Genomic DNA, 5,876 nt, shown 5'->3' with positions numbered 1-5,876 from the left:
GTACTGAAATTTTGTGTTTATAGATATATTTTTAATTGCTTTCTGTGGGTAAAACTATCTTCAAGTTTCCTATTGCTGCCTTTTTCCTACCTGGTACTTCAATGGAATATGGTACCTGAAGATAAAATCTTCATCTTCCTTTTCCTCTTTCTCTCCCACCCCCCTTTTAAGCCCTGATAATACCTACTGTTGGGGTTTTTTTTTTTTCCAGCTACGGTATTACTAGCAAGAGTGACATTAGAGTCCTTGGCCACAGCTTAACGAACGGAACTTTTGTTGAGAGTCCTCTTCTACATGGCTCAAGTCATGCTATTGTAAACCTTCATTTCAGAAGGTCAGATTAAAACAAGACTAAGTGAACATCCTGCATTAAATGCTGGCAGTTAGTAATGATGATGGGAATTTTCCACTAACTGTGCTTCTCAGGTTGATTATTATGCTTATGAGTTCAAACTTGCTCCCAAAAGCCTGAATAGCCTAGACAAATTCTAGAATTATTCTAGGAAGGAACTCAACCATCATTCTTTCCACTTGCAATCAATAACCTTTTCTATAATATTTTTCATATTCTTAGCCTACACTGAGTGGGCTTTGGAATATCAAGTTTGTTCCATTAAATCAGTCGTCTGGAACAGTTTACAGTGCAATCCTAGAGAGGTTATTGTAGCTAAGAAGAACTTGAAAAATTAACTTTTACATTACTTTAAAAAAAAAAAACCTTTGAAATATTCTCTCTGCTACTTATTCAGAGAAATTCTTGTTACATTAATAGGATAAGTTTAGATTTGCATAGTGCTTCTGATCACGTAGAAAACAGGACAGCTTAAAAATACTGTATTTCTATGATGATTTTGAAAACAAACTTCCAAATTCATTTGGGCTGAGTAGAGGAACTATCTACTGATAGGAGTGCACAGTGGAGGTGAAGGACTGTAAGTTCCTAATGGCTCATTCAGCTTTTATATTTAAAAAATAAGTGAAGATGAATGAGGAAAAATATTAACACTTTTATGAAGGGCTGAAACAAGGTGGCTTGCACTTTGACTTGAAGTTTTTTTTAAATTATTATTGTTATTATTATTATTATTATTAAAGTATTATTAAAAACAACTTGAGGGAGTAATTCAGTAAGGGCTAAGCACCTATCTAATAGCTTTTCCATGTGACTGGGAAGAAAATAAAATATTTTTCAGTAGAAATAAGACAGACACAACCAGGACATCTGTTGTAACACTGTTCCACTAACTAAAACCAACTTTTAGATCCCTTCCCCTGTGCCTTCCTTGTAACTTTACTGCATAGACCTCATGATTTCTGGAAGGAAAGTAAGCACTTATTCTCTCTCCCCCCTCATTCTCATGCATAGGCTCTTTTCTTTTTTTAATCTCTTCATTTAAGAATGACACAGTGTTGTGGTTTATGGACAGTCCTTTGTTAAACACCTGGTGGGCTGAGGCAGGGACAGGGAGGTTTTCACTCACCGCTTAGGGTCACCCAACACGACTTGTGAAGAACAAGAAAACAATTGAATTTATTAACTATTTACAACAAGAAGCAAGCTACTGAGAGAGAGAAACCACATCATAGAAAGGCACTTCTCCCCCAGCCCTCCCTTCTCCCCAGAGCCCAAAGGCTTTGTCCTGTCCCTTCTCCCCCTGGCGGCACAGGGGGCAGGGATGGGGGCGCAGTCAGTCCCCGCTCCTTCCTCCTCAGGGGAGGGCTGCTCACAGTCTGTCCCGGCTGCAGCCTGGGGTCCCTTCTCACGGGAGAGTCCTTCTCCAGAACTTCTCCAGCGTGAGTCCTTTTCCAAACGGGGCCACAGTCCCCTGACAACTGCCCGGCTCCAGCGTGGGCTTCTCCATAGTTCCAACCTGGGGTCCTCCACGGCTGCATCTTCCTTCACCACGCTGCAGGAGAAATGCTGAGAGTGTTCCCTTTCATGTCTCCGACCGAGTGTCTGCCTGGCTGTCTCCCTCAAAATCTTGCTCCTCTCTCCACCGTGGGTCTTCATCTGCTCCTGGGAAAACAGACTCCCGGGTGAGCCATGGTGGAGGCTTGGACTACAGCAGGTCGGTTCACAGAAGCCGGGCAGGTGGCTGGACAGCCGGACCGGCCCACCTGAGCTGTGCCCTGCCCGGGGCTGCACCAACCCCATTGTTCTGTGCCTCCTCTTCAATCTGTCATTGGCAGAGGCGCTGACTGGCTCAGCCCTGGCCTGGGGTGGGTCCAGCCTGAAGCTGGGGACACTTCCAGCAGTTTCTCACAGGGGCTGGATCGGTGGTACCCTTCCCCCACTGCCCGTCCCGGTTACCAAACGCTTGGAGCCGGGGGTGGGGGTGAACCCTGAGCCTCACTTACAGGAGCCACCACTGTAACCCCTCCCTTGCCGCCAGAGCAGACTTGGAGCTGGGGGAAACTTTTTGCAGCTACTTTACAGGAGCCATTACTGTGGCCCCTCCCTGCTACCAGACAAAACCTCTCACACAAAACCACAACACACAGCCAACATTTTTTGAGTTACAGTGCTTATTTCCATAAAGCTGTATCCTGGGGAAAAAAACCAACAAGCACCCATAAGAAAAATCCTACTGAATAAACACAATTCTTCTTTTTTTGTTTTTAGAGTAGCTATGATGTTGTTAAATATCTTTATTTAATCTCTAATTTACAAGGTGAAGATGTTTATATAGCTAGATGTTTTTCAGATATATATTCTGTTCTCCTCCTTAAAGCTGAATTATACAGATTAATAGGAAAAGTGTAACTGTTGGTAATTTTCCTCTACATAAATGCTAGTATGTACAGTTTTAAAGTATTTCCAAGTATTAAATTGTAATTTAAAGGCTATAAAAAGTGAGACAGGAATCCTCTGGTGATAAAAGATAATCAGACATCAGATTTTGCTTTGGGTAATTATTTGCACTTTGTTACTTTCATATATTACAGGCCAACTTATAGCATAACTAGGAAAGCCTGAGAGCTGCATATCTGTGAGTTCCAGGTTTCTTTCTGAGTTTATCATATATGACAAAATTATTAGGAAAGAAGCTTCTGAAGGTGGGGAAAAAAAAGCTTATTACTGTAAGCCCGAAACATTATAGTCAATGGCAGCTGACCTTGGTCAAAACTTCAATCAGCTTGAATACAACACAAAAACATCACATTTTAGCTAGGAACTGTCTGGGACGTTGAGCTCAGCATCCGTTTCTGCAGTCCAAAGTTTGTGTGAATGTGCTTGATCTTAGGCATATGCTTCCATCCTGGTAATTTGTACTTGAGGTTTTAAATCTGTCTGCACCTTTGCAGGTAGGTAAGTGCTATATTCTAGAGAATAGAGACGGACACAAACAAACACGGTCACATTTGGCTTCAGTAGCTGCACACTTCTTGCAGCATTAAAAAAAGGACAACAAATGATGAATTTACCAATCGTCTAGTCTATTACTTATTTGTATATGATTTTGGTGCCAAGGCACTTAAACTGTGTTGTGCTGTACTTAAGTTTGAGGAATAAATAAAGTAAGTATGTTCTGTTTTAATTTACGTTCATTTGAAATGTATAAGAACATCAGGCTGGTTCTGAGACGTCATTCTTTAATGTTCCCCCAAAATTTTTTTAGTACCTGTGTTAAAATTTATTTCAAGCATGTATATGTTTTTTCATTTGTTTTTAATTTATTCCCTGCAAATAAATAACTGGGGAATGTTTTCTTTGAGTCATTTGTTTAAATGTTATCAAAAATATTTGAATGCAGAGCATGATTTGTTACACTTCAGCTCTTGTGTGTGACTATGTTAGGGCAGCAGAATAAAACTGGAAAGTACCCACAGGATGTTCATGTTTTAGTTTTTTGTTTTGTTTCCTTTAAATTTAACTAGTGGCTAAGCCTACTTTATTGTTACATTTGATATTAAGATTTAATTTTATTTTTTGCTGGTAGACACTTCCTCAGCAGTGATGCTCTACAGCCTTCTCTGAGGTTTAAGTCCTAACTTTGCTGTTACCTGGACAATACCATAATATTCAGTGTCCTTTGCCTCAAAGGTTTACAAAGCAATTCATAAGCTTTTATCAGATTATTTTCCTTAGCCAGAGGAAATTTAAGCTAAATTATAATTGTTTAGAAGCACTGCCTGTAATTTTAAAATAGCCAGAAAAATCACCAGAGAACTGCTTAATGCTTTTCACTGAATAACTGTAGTAGGAACACGTTGTAGGTCCTGAAAGGTTCCTGCTACCACAGATCGCTATTAACATGTGCAGCCCTGACTACATACCCGAAACATTTAAAATACCAACAAGGACAAATTCTGATAATACTTATCTACGTTGTTCTTCTTGAATGGGAGGTTAGATGTTCATTTAGTGTAAGTCTGACTTCAAGGCAACTTAAAAAAAAAATATTCCTGTTCCTTTTGAAAGTTTATTTCAACCAGTAACACACACAGGAGTGAACCAGTGAAAGCATTACTGGGTGGAAGACCTCCCTCCTTTTCCCTAGCCCTGCAATACTTGATTAGCAGTTCAAAGTTTGTATCCTGAGAACATGCTTTGTTCTCCTAATGCTAACTCCCTGCAGGAAATTATTTTCATTACACCTGCTGCTGCTCTTGAAAAATTTTAACTTCATTCTAAGAATTAACAATCTTTAAAATGGAAATAACATACTACTGCTGCTTTTAAAATCAAGTACAAAGATGTAAATTTCATCACACTCTCCCACAGAATGACAGGCTTTCAAGAAAATAGTTGGCGTTGTGAGGGAATTTTTTTTCCCTTTTCTCCTAGCTCTCTAAAACTTCCAGCAGAAATAAAAGTGTAGTAGTAAGTCTACAACTGAGTTCACAGCAGGGAACAATGTCAGGGGAAAAGGTGAGGCAAGTTCCCCACACTCTCCCAGGTGGCAGTTGCAGACTGCAGTATGATCCCCCTTTCTCTGTCTCTTCTGAAGGCTGAACAAGCCCAGCTCTCTCTGCCTCCCCTCCTACATCGTGTGCTGCAGCCCCCTGACCATCTTGGTGGCCCTCCCCTGGCCTCTCTCCAGCGTGTCCATGCCTGTCTCACACCAGGGAGCCCACAGCTGGACACAGCACTCCTGCTGCAGGCTCAGGAGCGCTGAAGGGGGGTAAGCAGCACTTGCCCCAAGCTGCTGGCCACACGCTTGCTGAAACAGCCCCGAGCACTGTGCAGGGTCCCTATCACACAGGCACACTGCTGAACTGGGGTCAGCTCTGGATTGTCTGCAAGAACCATCTGCCCCCACCCAGGTTCTTTTCTGCAAAGTTGCTTAGTGAGAAACCACTGTCCCCACCTGCACTGTTGTACAGGGTTATTCCATTCCAGAAGGAGGATGCTGGATGTGCTTTTGTTGACCTTTATAAGGTTCCTGCCAGCTCATTTCTCCCCCAGGTCAAGGTTCATCTGAATAAACTTTTAGACCTACAACTTACAGCTACTTGCTTTAATAAATATTTCTGACTTCCAAGGCAGGAGAGACATTTATTTTCAGAAGGAAAATAGCACACTTGTCAGCATTCAAGCAAGGAAAACATTGATTTTACCCTATATTTCTTATTGCAAGTTTTTAGTCTGTAGTCTAATGCCTTATAGATTTTCTACTCTTCTCCCTAAATAATGGGAACTAAAATAACAACAACCACCAGGAGTATAATGCCTTCATCTAGCTCAGTCAAAGCTACTTGGTTATACTTCCCGATTTGGAAACCAGAATAATTAGATCTACCCCAGTGGTCATGAGCCACCCTCTCTGAAACAGCAACAGAATTAATAAACATTACTGGAATCACCCTGCTAACGGACAGGGGCATTATTTGTCCAGATTAAGCACTGGCCTCCAAAAGGGTTATTTTTAAGT

The sequence above is a fragment of the Pterocles gutturalis genome, unplaced genomic scaffold (genome assembly GCF_000699245.1).
Source record: "Pterocles gutturalis isolate BGI_N339 unplaced genomic scaffold, ASM69924v1 scaffold43762, whole genome shotgun sequence".
Lineage (NCBI taxonomy): Eukaryota > Metazoa > Chordata > Aves > Pterocliformes > Pteroclidae > Pterocles > Pterocles gutturalis.
This window is presented reverse-complemented; position numbering follows the sequence as displayed.